The sequence below is a fragment of the Argiope bruennichi genome, chromosome 10 (assembly GCF_947563725.1).
Source record: "Argiope bruennichi chromosome 10, qqArgBrue1.1, whole genome shotgun sequence".
Taxonomy (NCBI): Eukaryota; Metazoa; Arthropoda; class Arachnida; order Araneae; family Araneidae; genus Argiope; species Argiope bruennichi.
In genome coordinates, this window is record NC_079160.1 from 104,650,758 (window position 1) to 104,665,539 (window position 14,782).

Consider the following 14,782-nt stretch of genomic DNA (forward strand, 5'->3'; position numbering starts at 1 on the left):
CATACAAAATTTCATTAAAAAATATTCATAATATTTTGAGATATCATGTTTTGCGTATCAAAATTTTTACAAAATTAAAGTTCCTCAAAAAATGCATTTAAAGTTTTTAATTGTGTTTTATGAAAAATATCTCTCTTTATTTTTATTAATATTCACCACATTTATATGATACACCTTCTTTGTTAACAATTTTATCTGTTTTCTTCTTTCTAACAGCTCTTAATTTTTTCCTGGCAACTTTTGTTGTACCCAATGACTGCCTTTTTGACCTGATGATTCTTTCTTTATCGAGAGAAAGGAAGTGTCTCAGGGTATAATCCCCAGGAGCTATTCCCAGTTCAAAAAAAAATTGCCAAGAGACCATAAAATCCATCATTAAAAATTATTGCAGTTATTGATGCTCCCAAACGTAAAGTCTGTAGCTCCACAAATGTGTTTTTGGGAATTATTGTCCACAAAAGATTATTGAAGCTTTCATTGGCATTTTGAGTCTTACCGTGTAAGCATTTTTTCAATAAGTTTTGATCGCATAGCTGCATATATGTTGGCTTAATGATTTTAATAATGTTCTTTGGAAGACCTGCATTTGTTTCTTTGAATTTTTTTCCACAGGAAATTGCACGTTGATATTTACACCAACTGTCCTTTCCTGTTGGGCACTGTCCATGCATGGGATATTTATTATTAGAACATGTGTGAGCAAATGCAGCAATGGTTGCACTCTGCATTTGCAATAAATTCCCTGCATTAGCTCTAATTGCTATCCCATAGTAATTTTGCAACTTATTTATGAAGGAGTCTGTTAATTTCCCTTTGCCACCAAGAGATTTATTCGATGACTTTAATTTTCTCAAACGAGTGCCTACTCGCTTCTGAATATGGCCAATGCATTCCAGTTTTGAAACGGAATCTTTCCCATAAATGTCTTTAAGTGTATCATAGCCCTTAGAGTCACCATCTCCATAGTATTGTGAATAAATAAGTTTACGACAACTCTTGGAACGCTCAAATATTCTGTAAGCACCAAGCACTTCCATACTTCCAGATGAACCCTTATGATTTGCACACTGATGTTTTGATGCACATGATAAATTCAGCTTTTTCGTGTGACACCATTGGCAAAACTGAGACATCACTTCAATATCCAGCACCTTACCACATGTCACAGAGATTGCACTCACTACTCCATTCAGTGATGAAAACCCTCTCCGTTGCCATGTTCCATCAACAGATACACCACATTCAGTAATAGCAGCAGGGTTTTTATTGTCTTTTAACTCAGTAGCAGCAATATTCATTGAATTTTCTGCAACAGAACGAGCAGCACGAAGAAGCTTCAGTTCCTGCATTCTGAATGCTTGTTTGGAAAGAAAAGATGGAAAATTGAGGGTAGCAAAAAATTTCTTTCCAGCCGTATAACCCTTTCCAATGATTCTAAGTGCACACACAAGTCGAGTGTTTATTTCATTGGATGTGTTTTTCTTTTTAGATGAAGAAAAACCTTTGTAAAAGGAGCAATTCTTGCATTTGAGGCAGAAATTCGAACACAATCCAAAGGTAGAATCCTCTATCAAATACAAGTTGCTTTTGAAGCATAACGGACAACATAAAAGAGTAAAAACACTTATTAATATCTCGATATCCATAATTCGAAATCCAGAAAGGTTATTTGTTTTCAAATCAGGGACATTATCTTCACATAACTGCGAATTCAGCAGTTTCTTTTCGCTGCAAGTCTTTTGTTTTGAATCTGATACACCAACAGAGTCTGCAGCTTGCATGGAAGAAGAATGCCTATTTCCATGAAACTTTCGTTTCTTACTTCTGTTAATGCTTTTTCCACCCATTTAAAACACTTTTTAAACAGAAAGCAATAAATATTCAAATCAAACTAAGCTGTATTCACTCGAAAAAGCAAAGTAAATAAACACATAACACGAGACGAGCAGATGATTTCAAACGTAAACAATGTTCGAGAAGCAGCTGTTGCCAATCTTTTCTTTATATAAAGAGCTGAAAATTAATTCAAATTTAGGTGGCTTGCACATAGTTTTGTATAAATTAAAAAAAATAATTAATTTATGATTTTAGGAGCGTATGTTTGATGAAACGACGAAAAACATTCAACTTCCGGTAAGCACTTCCGGTTTCGTTTTCGACTCTTTTGAATTACATAAATCTTTATATCTCCATTTCTATCAATCGTAGGAGAAAAATAAATACAGATTTAGAAAGCTAAATAAATGCACTTTAAAATAAAAAAATAAAAAAAAAATTATGAATTTTGACCAAAAGTTTAGACGTAGACAGATACCTTAACAATGGTAGATAATATCGATTATATTTAATAATATTATATAAAATATTCTTTGTGCCACTTTCGAAAGCTTTTTTGTCACTTGAATCATGACCATCTGTAGATATCTCCCATCGGTCATGCTTGAACTAGCCATAAAAGCAATCAATACGCAATTTTGAGTTAAAATAAAATGAATAAGATCAGAAATGATACGACATTCATATACACATGTAAAAAAAAGAATGAAAGAGTATGTAATGAGATGAAAACCAAGATCGAAGAACGACAAAGAATTAGGTATGTGGGCACATCCTTCTAAGTCTCACCCCTTAGTGTGGTAGAATCATTGAATAGTGATAATCTAGAGATAATGAACAGTAACAAATGATAAAATGATTAGAAGAATAAATAATATGAAGGAATATTATTTTTTATGAAATGAATGGCATTTGAATTAATATACTTCAGTAAAATTCGATATTATTAATATTATTTTCAAGAATGCTACATGTTGTTGTTGTTTCTTATGGCACTTGTCAGGGACAAGCCCGCTGTTACGAAGACAGCGATTTTAAGCCGGTGGGGGAGCGTCTCTTGTTTTTATAGTAGCGCCATCTAGGGCCGAGAGAACGACTTAGCTACACACCCGTCACAACCCTTTGTACGGGGATGGGTATTGTGTTGCCCTTTCTACGGGTAACGTATTGTGTTGCAATTTGTACAAAGAAATGAAATGCATAGTAACACATTTAGGATGAATATATATAAAAATAATATTATCAAATATATTATTTCACTTTTAGAGTGAATTATTATTAAAGTGAATTACTATGCATTCTTATTCGATGAATTTTCTTATAAATTAAAGAACTTTTTCTAGAATAATCTTCTCAGTATAAACGATCGCCATGAAGTATAACATATGGAATACTACATTACTGAATGATTGCATTTTATTTCAAAATATTTTTTAAGGTCATTTTAAGGACAAAAAAATTTTATTCTATAAGTTGAAGTATAATATATTCTCATTCTAAATTTAAGTTCAGATTTTAGGTTAAATAATTTAATAACAAAAAGAAAGAAATATGATGGATATAATGGATAAAAGCTTCTAAAATAGTAGGAATTATACGCAAGTCTATCAAAATTTGAAATACTCATACACTTTGCTCAGGTAGCACTTAATATTAAGTTGCATATAAAAAAATAGTTAAAATTATTTCAAAGGGGAAAAGCTGATCACTAAAGATGGATAGCAAAACTTATGTAAAAGAAAAATTCTCCTTAGGATTTGCTCTTCTTCAAAAGCAGTATCAATTACATATTCTGCCTTTACGGATACCTTATCCGAACAATAAATCCGAACTGCCCGTGTAGCAGGCAAGAATTCTACCACTGAACTATAGATTCCCTGGAAGGGTTGGCATTTTTCCTAAGCAGTATGCATTCCGTATTCTGTTTTTACGTAAACTTTATACGAACAAAAAAAAGAAAAAGTCAATGCATCGGCCAGGAATCGAATACGACCCGCCCGTGTGGCAGGCAAGCATTCTACCACTGAACCACCGATGACCCGGAAGGGTTGGCCTTTTTCCTAAGCAGTATGCATTCCATATCCGGTTTTTACGTATACTTTACACGAACAAAATGAAAGAAAAAGTCAATGCATCGGCAGAGAATCGAGCACTTGCCGGCCGCGAAGTAGGCGAACATTCTAAGACAGAACCACCGATGACTCGGAAACCAGTCTACTTTTCCTAAGCAGTATGTATTCCATATTCTGTCTTCCGTTTTATTCGAATAATAAAAGAAAAATTGAGAACACCGGCCGGGAATCGAACCCGGGCCGACCGCGTGAAATGCGACCATTCTAACACTGAATCACCGAATCTTCGGTTTCGCTGTTTTTATTCTTAAGCATATTCTGTCCATTAGCACATTCGGTTCTCTTCCATATTCTGTCTTTACGTACACTTTATCCGAAAAATAAAAGTCAAAGTCAATACATCAGTCGGGATTGGAACCCGTGCAGCCAACGGGGCAACCGAGCATTCTACCACTAAACCACCGATGCTTCAAGATGAACGCTCTTCTTCATAAGCAGTATCATTTTCATTTTCTGCCTTTACATATACTTTCTCAAAACATGAAAAGGAAAAAGTCAATGCATTGCACGGGAATCGAATCCGGGTTGCCTGCGTGGCAGGCGACCACTCTACCACTGAACCACCGATGTTTTGAAAGAGTTGGATTTTCTTCCTAGCGGTATGATTTCCATTTTCTGAATTTGAATACACTTTATCTGAACAATAAAAGACATTGTCTATGCATCGGCCGGGAATCGGAAACAGGGTGCCCGTGGAACACGCGAGCATTATACCACTGAATCACCGACACTTCGATAGATCCGCTCTTCTTCCTAAACAGTATGAATTCCATTTTCTGCTTTTACATATACTTTTTCCGAACATTAAAAGAAAATGTTAATATATGTAGAAAAATATTACGTATACGTAATATTTTTCTACATATACGTATATTACGTATACGTATACGTAATATTTTTCTACATATACGTATATTACGTATACGTATACGTAATATGTATAATATTAAGTATACTTTATACGAACAAAAAAAGAAAAAGTCAATACATCCGAATCGAAACAACGCCGCCCGAATGCCAGCCGAGCATTCTACCACAGAACCACCGATGGCTCCGAAGTGCAGCTCTTCTTCCATAGCAGTATGAATTAATTTTTCTGCCTTTGAATATATTTTATCCGAAAAATGTCAATGTATCGGCCGGAAATCCAACCCGGGCAGCCCACTTGGCAGATGAGCATTCTACCACTGAACCACCGTTGCTTCGAAAGGACTGCTCTTCTTCCTAAGCAATGCGGATTCTGTTTTCTGCCTTTAAATATACTTTTTCCGAACAAAAAAAGAAAATGTCAATGCATCGGCCGGGAATCGAACCCGGACCGCCCACATGGCAATCGAGCATTCTACCACTTAACCACCTATTCCTCCAAAGCGTTGCTCTTCTTCCTAAGCAGTATGAATTCCATTTTCAGCCTTTACATATTCTTTGTCCCAACAATAACCGAAAAAGTAAAGGCATCGGCCGGGAATCGAACAAGGAAACCACTCTTTTTCCTAAGCATTATGAATTCCATTTTCTGCCTTTACATGCACTTTGTACCAACAATAAAAGAAAATGTCAAAGCATCGGCAGGGAATCGAACAAGGGCCACCCGCGTGGCAGGTCAGCATTCTACCGCTGAACCACCGATGCTTCGGGAGAGATGCAGTTCTTCCTAAGCAGTAAAAATTACATTTTCTGCCTTTTAAATACATTCTGTCCTTACAATAAAAGAAAACGTCAATGCATCCGCCTGGAATCGAACCCGGACCACCCGCATGGCAGGCGATCATTCTACCACTGAAAAACCGATACTTCGAAAGGGTTGCTCTTCTTCCTAAGCAGTATGATTTAAATTTTCTGTCTTTTCATATTTTTTCCAAACAATAAAAGAAAATATCAATGCATCGGATGAGAATCGAACCCGCGCCGCAGGAGACCATTCTACCAATGAACCACCGATGCTTCGAAAGGGCTGCTCTTTTTCCTAGCAGCATAAATTCCATTTTCAGCCTTTACACACACTTTGAACCAACAATAAAAGGAAATGTCAGTGCATCGAACCCAGGCCACCAGCGTGGCAGGTGAGCATTCTACCGCTGAACCACCAATGCTTCGGGAAAGCTGCACTTCTTCCTAAGCAGTGTAAATTAAATTTTCTGCCTTTATATACATATTGTCCGAACAATAAAAGAAAATGTCAGTTCATGCACCGGGAATCGAACTGGGGCCGCCCTGACGGAAGGCGAGCATTTTACCACTGAACCACCGATACTTCGAAAGGGCTGCTCTTCTTCCCAAGCACTATAAATTCCATTTTCTGCCTTTACATACACTTTGTCCCAACAATAAAAGAAAATATCAATGCATCGGCCGGGAATCGAATCCGGGCCGCCCACGTAGCAAGCGAGCATTCTACCACTGAACCACCGATACTTCGAAAGAGCTGCTCTTCTTAATAGCAGTATAAATTCCATTTTCTGCTTTTACATACACTTCGCCCCAACAATAAAAGAAAATGACAATGTATTCGCTGGGAATCGAATCCGGGCCGCCCACGTAGCAAGCGAGCATTCTACCACTGAACCACCGATACTTCCAAAGGGCTGCTATTCTTCCTAAGCAGTATGTATTCCATTTTCTGTCTTTGCATATTTTCTCCAAACAATAAAAGAAAATGACAAGGTATCCTCTGGGAATCGAACTCGGGCCGCCCGCATGGCAAGTGAGCATTCTACCACTGAACCACCGATATTTCGAAAGGGCTGCTCTTCTTCCCAAGCACTATAAATTCCATTTTCTGCCTTTACATACACTTTGTCAAACAATAAAAGAAAATATCAATGCATCGGCCGGGAATAGAACCCGGGCCTCCCGCGTGGCAGGGGAACATTCTGCCACCGAACCATCAATGCTTCGAAAGGGCTGTTTTTATCCCTAAGCAGTATGAATTCTATTTTCTGCCTTTACATAAATTTTTTCTGAACATTAATCGAAAAACGTCCATACAGCTGCCGGGAATTAAACCCGATTCGCCCGCCTGCATTCTACCACTGAACCACCGATGCTTCGAAAGGGCTGCTCTTCTTCCTAAGCAGTATGAATTCCATTTTCTGTCTTTGCATATTTTTTCCAAACAATAAAAGAAAATGACAAAGTATACGCTGGGAATCAAACCCGGGCCGCCCGCGTTTCAAGCGAGCATTCTACCACTGAACCATCACTGCTTCGAAAGGGCTGTTTTTTTTTTCCTAAGCAGTATAAATTCAATTTTCCGAATTTACCTGTACTTTGTCACAAAAATAAAGGAAAATGTCAGCACAACGGCCGGGAATCGAACCCGGGTAGCCCGCGCGGTATTCAAAATTCGACCACTGAACCACCGACGCTTCGAAACCGCTGCTCTTCTTTCTAAGCAGTATAAATTCCATTTTCTGAATTTACATACAGTTTGTCCCAACAATAAAAGAAAAAGTCAATGCATAGTCAAGGAATCGAACCCGGGCCGCCTACGTAGTATTCGAGAATTCTACCACTGAACCACCGATGCTTCGAAAGGGCTGCTCTTCTTCCTAGCAGTATAAATTCCATTTTCTGCCTTTACATACACTTTGTCCCATCAATAAAAGAAAATGACAATGCATCCGCCGGGAATCGACCGGGCCGCACGCGTGGCAGGCGAGCATTCTAAAACTGAACCAACGAAGTTTCGGAATGGCTGCTCTTCTTCATAAGAAGTATAAATTCCATTTTCTACCGTTACATACACTTTGTCACAAGAATAAATGAAAATATCAATGCATCGGCCGTTAATGGAACCCGGGCCGCCCGTGTGGCAGGTGAGCATTCTACCACTGAACCACCGCTGCTTCGAGAGGGCTGCTCTTCTTCCTAGCAGTATGAATTCCATTTTCTGCCTTTTCATACACTTTGTTCCAACAATAAAAGAAAACGTCTATGCATCGGCCGGGAATCGACCCCTGGCCGCCAGCGTGACGAGCATTCTACCACTGAACCACCGATGCTTCGAAATGGCTGCTCTTCTTCCTAAGCAGTATAAATTCCATTTTCTGAATTTACATACAGTTTGTCCCAACAATAAAAGAAAAAGTCAATGCATAGTCCGGGAATCGAACCCTGGACGCCTACGTAGTATTCGAGAATTCTACCACTGAACCACCGACGCTTCGCAAGGGCTGCTCTTCTTAATAGCAGTATAAATTCCATTTTCTGCCTTTACATACACTTTGTCCCAACAATAAAAGAAAATGTCAATGCATCGGCCGGGAATCGAACCCGGGCCGCCCGCGTGGCAGGCGAGCATTCTACCACTCAACCACCGATGCTTCGAAAGGGCTGCTCTTCTTCCTAGCAGTATAAATTTCATTTTCTGCCTTTACATACACTTTGTCCCATCAATAAAAGAAAATGACAATGCATCCGCCGGGAATCGAAACCGGGCCGCACGCGAGGCAGGCGAGCATTCTAAAACTGAACCAACGAAGTTTCGGAATGGCTGCTCTTCTTCATAAGAAGTATAAATTCCATTTTCTACCGTTACATACACTTTGTCCCAACAATAAAAGAAAATGTCAATGCATCGGCCGGGCCGCCAGATTGGTATTCGAGAATTCTAAAACTGAACCACCGATGCTTCGAAAGGGCTGCTCTTCTTGCTAAGCAGTATCAATTCTATTTCCTGCCTTTACATAAATTTTTTCTGAACATTAAAAGAAAAACGTCAATACAGCTGCCGGGAATTAAACCCGAGCCGCCCACGTGGCAGGCGAGCATTCTATACAGTTTGTCCCAACAATAAAAGAAAAAGTCAATGCATAGTCCGGGAATCGAACCCGGGCCGCCCGCGTGGCAGGCGAGCATTGTACCACTGAACCACCGATGCGTTGAAAGGGCTGCTCTTCTTCCTAGCAGTATAAAATCCATTTTCTGCCTTTACATACACTTTGTCCCAACAATAAATGAAAATGTCAATGCATCGGCCGGGAATCGAACCCTGTCCGCCCCCGAGCATTCTACCACTGAACCACCGATGCTTCGAAAGGGCTGCTCTTCTTCCTAGCAGTATAAATTCAATTTTCTGCCTTTTCATACACGTTGTCACAACAATAAAAGAAAATGTCAATGCATCGGCCGGGAATCGTACCCGGGCGACCCGCGTGGCAGGCATGCATTGTACCACTGAACCACCGATGCTTCGAAAGGGCTGCTCTTCTTCCTAGCAGTATAAATTCCATTTTCTGCCTTTACATACACTTTGTTCCAACAATAAAAGAAAATGTCAATGCATCGGCCGGGAATCGTACCCGGGCCGCCCGCGTGGCAGGCGAGCATTGTACCACTGAACCACCGATGCTTCGGAGTGGCAGCTCTTCTTCCTAAGCAGTATAAATTCCATTTTCTGATGTTACGTACACTTTGTCCAGACAATAAATGAAAATGTCAATGCATCGGCCGGGAATCGAACCCTGGGCGCCCGCGAGCATTTTACCACTGAACCACCGATGCTTCGAAAGGGCTGCTCTTCTTCCTAGCAGTATAAATTCAATTTTCTGCCTTTTCATACACGTTGTCTCAACAATAAAAGAAAATGTGAATGCATCGGCCGGGAATCGTACCCGGGCCGCCCGCGTGGCAGGCGAGCATTCTGCCACTGAACCACCGAATCTCTGAAAGAGCTGTTCTTATTCCTAAGCAGTATAAATTCCATTTTCTGCCTTTACATACACTTTGTCCAAATAATAAAACAAAATGTCAATGCATCGGCCGGGATTCGAATCAGGGTCGCGAGTGTTGCAGGCGAGCATTCTAACGCTGAACCACCGGTGCTTCGAAAGGGCTGCTCTTCTTCCTAAGCAGCATAAATTCCATTTTCTGAATTTACATACACTTTGTCCCAACAATAAAAGAAAATGTCAATGCATCGACCGGGAATCGAACCCTGGCCGCCCGCTTGGCAGGTGGGCATTCTACCACTGTACCACCGATTATTCCTGAGCATGCGTATTTGCTTCCCTGATTATACGAACTTTACTAATAAAAAGCGAGAAATAGTATCTGGGTTAATTCATGATACACGCTTAACCTTTGATCTGTGCAAGTTTTTTGAAGTTTCAAATCACGAATATAACAAGTAATAAAATAGGATTGTTCAGCTGAAGAAACAACTGATTTGCATTGATTCCTTTTCCGAAAGGAAGCCAATATGCGTAATATCGTTTCCTTCCATCTGATCGATAGATGTGAAGTCTACAAACGATAAATATAATTTTAATAAAATATTAATATTTTTTTATATCTTTTATCTAAATCTACTTTTTTTTGTCTGCCCTGGAGGAAATTCAGCGCACAGGAAGAAGGCCACTTTCAAATTCGAATTTAACTTTTCAAAATCGAAAATCCATAATAATATCGGTTAATTGTTATTTAAGGATCACTTAATGATTAATTTTAAATGAGACAATATTTTGGTATTTTTCAGCTATTCTTTCAAAAATTATTATCTCATAAAAAAGTATTTTACACTGGAAAAAAAAATCTTTTTTTATGATGTGAATATTTTTTTCCGTATATTTTTTTTCTGAGTTCAACACGCTTTAATTTGATACTCTATCTGTAATAATAATTTTATAAATGTGATGGAATTCCATAACACCATTTAAATGCCAGCTTTTTCGAATTTGAATTTAAGATAAAAATATTAGTTTCTTTGGACATTTACTCTGAAACAGAATATTCACTTCTACTTTTATTTGAAAATGTATGCACTTTATAATTTGCTCGCTCAATAATTTGGCCTATTTACATAATGAATATGAATTTCATAATTGTGAATAGATTCACTGATTTGCTCCATGAAAATAACAAGATGACATTTAAAATAAATACGTTCTATATGGATAGCAAAAAAATATTTAAAAAAAATGAATATACTGGTAAAATAAGCTAATTGTCGAAAATGTCTTGTATACACACACACACACACATATATATATATATATATATTGTAAAACAGCTTCGTTTCTTTTACTTTGTCCACGACGTTTCTTTTCATTAATGGCTATTTAACTTATTGGGATTTCCCCGGGAGGCACCTCGAAATGAGGATGAGAAGTTTCTGGTATTGTGGTTGGTTCTCGGCATCCTGAAGGGTACAAGAAAATGTGGGTGTCTGACTTCTCCCAGAGATGACGGGATTTATTTCCTTAGGGAAGGATTGTGCCGTGGCCGGTGATTGCCCTCAGGATTCAACCTCGATTCCCGCCCGTGTTGCTTAGAGGCGGTCTGGTCATTTAGTATTTTTATCCTTGTGTCTTCGAGGGGGTCGGTGAGTCAGTAATAACTTTACTTATTGGGATGAAATTTGTTACAAAGATGGGTGAGTAAATTAGAGCTATTGAATAAAAATTATTTTAAAATTTGAATTATATCTTTTTATTCTTTGAGGGCAAAAATCATTTTTAAAAAAAATATTTTAGCAACTTTTTTCAAATATATTCTCATCGGACGGCTATAAATTAAAACATTATGATAGTGTCCAAAAAAGTCCTTCTTTTTTTGTAAACGTAATTTAAAATTCAAGTTTAAGTTTTCCATTTTTTTTTTTTTAAGTTTTCGAAATATCTTTCTTTTGCAAACAGCTGAAAGTTTTTATTTTACCTTATTATTCATGGCGTTCAAGTCAAATTCTTATAATCTTCATGATTATTGTTACATGAGATGATGCATTAGTTTTTTTATATTATCATTTATTAATTTTGGCAGATATTTTTTTTTGTATTTCATATTTTATTTTGCTTTATTTTACGTTGCAAAATGGCACGTTACGTTTTTTTTTTTTTTTTTTTTTTTTTCTGCAGGGCCTTTTACTAAAAAATTCTAAAGACATTTAAATACATTTTTATCAGCAAATCGAAAAAATTACTATCATTGTGTTACTGATCTCATACAGGGTATGCAGTATGTAATTTTTCCAGATTCGTATAGAACGCGTCAAAACGAATATTTTGATGTATAACATGTCCCCGAATATAGCATCATAATCTAATTACACGAAGAACTTTAATTACGAATCTAACAGTTTCCACTCGAAGTTACGATGCATAAGGCGACTGCACAACAGGAAAGCTTCTCTAGGTGACTTTGCAAATTCGTGACAACCAATGAGAGGAAAAGGGCGTCTGCAAGGGAATATAAAAATCCCGAAGTGGCATATAAGGCCAGAAAACAAGTGTGATGAGAATGAGTTGCTCATTATTCGCTAAGAAATTATTGAGTACAATTCGTAATCAATGTGATTTTGAAATGAGTAAATATTCGATTGAACATCGTGTTTTCATGGTGCTGACTTATCATGAATTCCAGTCACCAGCGGCTGTAGTGATTCGGCCATTTCACCCACTTAAGTTCATAGCTTGGTGTACAATATTTGCCGAAAGTATCATTGAGCCCAATTTTTTTTTATCGAAAAAAAATATTATGACGCGTTGAATGATCGTGTCATCCTATTCTTGCATGGCAGACAAGATAAGCGATTATTGGCTTAAGCAAAATGGTGCTAAATCTCACCGCATTCAGCGAAACTTCGATATCTTAGCGGAACGATAGACTGATAACTGATAAATTTCGTAATGGAAGGAGGAATCAATAATGAAAACAGGCAATGATATAGAGTGGCCACCTTACTCCCCAGATCTTAAGCCGTGTGACTTTTTTATGGGGACGTCTGAAAGACACCATGTATCTCACATAGTCCTTATCATTGGACGCTTGAGAGCAGCAATTAAAAACAGGGCCAAGGAAATTGGAACAGTTGTTTTGCAGAAAATAATTGCGAATTTCTATTCCAGACTTCGGCATTATCATTTGTTAGAAAGGTCGACATTTCGAAAATCTGTTGCATTGAAAGTTCTCAATAAACATTGATTTCATTTGCGTTTTTTTTTCTAGCTTTTCTTGAAGTTTTCATACACAAGCTTAATTAGACTATGACGCTATATTCGAGGACCCCACAAGTTAGTTATACATCAAAATACTCGTCTTAACTTGTTCTATCTGAATCTGTAAATATTAGACGCTACACCACTTGTGGGACACACTGTATTTTTCTTCCCTTTCTGATTTTCTGTGCATGAAGAAGAATATATGAGATTAATTAAGACCTTTAATTTTGATCTTTAATTTGATTAAAAGATGAAGTGAAAGACGTCGAGAAATTCTTGAATAGAAAAAATCTGCATGCAAGTGCTTAAAAAAAATGCACAATGAAACAGAAAATAGCTGTTGAAGAGCAGACTTGGTATGAAAATTATAAAGGAAACCTCTCAAAGATAGAGAAATTGCGAAAATGTGAAAACGCAGACAAATGTAGTCAAATGCTACAAAGGTAGCTGATTAAAGACAATGAAAAACTGAAAAGTAAACATAATATAACAGTTCAGCAAATAACTGTTGAAGAGCGAGAACGCAGAAATATCTTTTATATTATAAGAGAAACCTTTCAAAGACAGCGAGAAATTACGAAAGTCTGAAAACGCGGACAAATGTAGTCGATGCTACAAAGGTAGCTGATTAAAGACATTGAAAAACTGAAAAGTAAACATAATATAACTGTTCAGAAAATAACTGTTGAAGAGTGAGAACGCAGATTTTTTTTGATATTATAAGAGAAACCTCTCAAAGACAGCGAGAAATTACGAAAGTCTGAAAACGCGGACAAATGTAGTCGATGCTACAAAGGTAGCTGATTAAAGACATTGAAAAACTGAAAAGTAAACATAATATGAAAGTTCAGCAAATAACTGTTGAAGAGCGAGAACGCAGAAATTTTTTTTATATTATAAGAGAAACCTTTCAAAGACAGCGAGAAATTACGAAAGTCTGAAAACGCGGACAAATGTAGTCGATGCTACAAAGGTAGCTGATTAAAGACAATGAAAACATGAAAAGTAAACATAATATAACAGTTCAGCAAATAACTGTTAAAGAGCGAGAACGCAGAAATTTTTTTTTATATTATAAGAGAAACCTTTCAAAGACAGCGAGGAATTACGAAAGTCTGAAAACGCGGACAAATGCAGTCGATGGTACAAAGGTAGCTGATTAAAGACAGTGAAAAACTGAAAAGTAAACATAATATGACAGTTCAGCTAATAACTGTTGAAGAGCGAGAACGCAGAAATTTTTTTTATATTATAAGAGAAACCTTTTAAAGACAGCGAGAAATTACGAAAGTCTGAAAACGCGGACAAATGTAGCCGATGCTACAAAGGTAGCTGATTAAGGACAATGAAAAACTGAAAAGTAAACATAATATGACAGTTCAGCAAATAACTGTTGAAGAGCGAGAACGCAGAAATTTTTTTTATATTATAAGAGAAACCTTTCAAAGACAGCGAGAAATTACGAAAGTCTGAAAACGCGGACAAATGCAGTCGATGCTACAAAGGTAGCTGATTAAGGACAATGAAAAACTGAAAAGTAAACATAATATGACAGTTCAGCAAATAACTGTTGAAGAGCGAGAACGCAGAAATTTTTTTTATATTATAAGAGAAACCTTTCAAAGACAGCGAGAAATTACGAAAGTCTGAAAACGCGGACAAATGCAGTCGATGCTACAAAGGTAGCTGATTAAAGACAATGAAAAACTGAAAAGTAAACATAATATAACAGTTCAGCAAATAACTGTTGAAGAGCGAGAACGCAGACTTTATTTGAATATTATAAAGGAAACCTCTCAAAGATAGCGATATACTATGAAAAAGCAGACAAATGTAGTCGATGCTACAAAAGTAGCTGATTAAAAACAATGAAAA

General features: G+C 37.3%; 1 long non-coding RNA gene and 4 other non-coding genes across 5 annotated transcripts in view; all 5 read right to left on the reverse strand.

Moving 5' to 3' along the window:
* The window catches only part of LOC129988982 (uncharacterized), a 227,365-nt gene that overhangs the window by 16,662 nt on the left and 195,921 nt on the right, over positions 1 to 14,782 (reverse strand). The gene's annotated exons all lie outside the window — the stretch shown is intronic.
* Positions 6,313 to 6,383, reverse strand: Trnas-gcu (transfer RNA serine (anticodon GCU)). Its single transcript has one exon. It is a non-coding gene; the product is annotated as a tRNA-Ser (tRNA).
* On the reverse strand, positions 8,223 to 8,293 carry Trnag-gcc (transfer RNA glycine (anticodon GCC)). The gene has a single exon. It is a non-coding gene; the product is annotated as a tRNA-Gly (tRNA).
* On the reverse strand, positions 8,780 to 8,850 carry Trnag-gcc (transfer RNA glycine (anticodon GCC)). The gene has a single exon. It is a non-coding gene; the product is annotated as a tRNA-Gly (tRNA).
* On the reverse strand, positions 9,251 to 9,321 carry Trnag-gcc (transfer RNA glycine (anticodon GCC)). The gene has a single exon. It is a non-coding gene; the product is annotated as a tRNA-Gly (tRNA).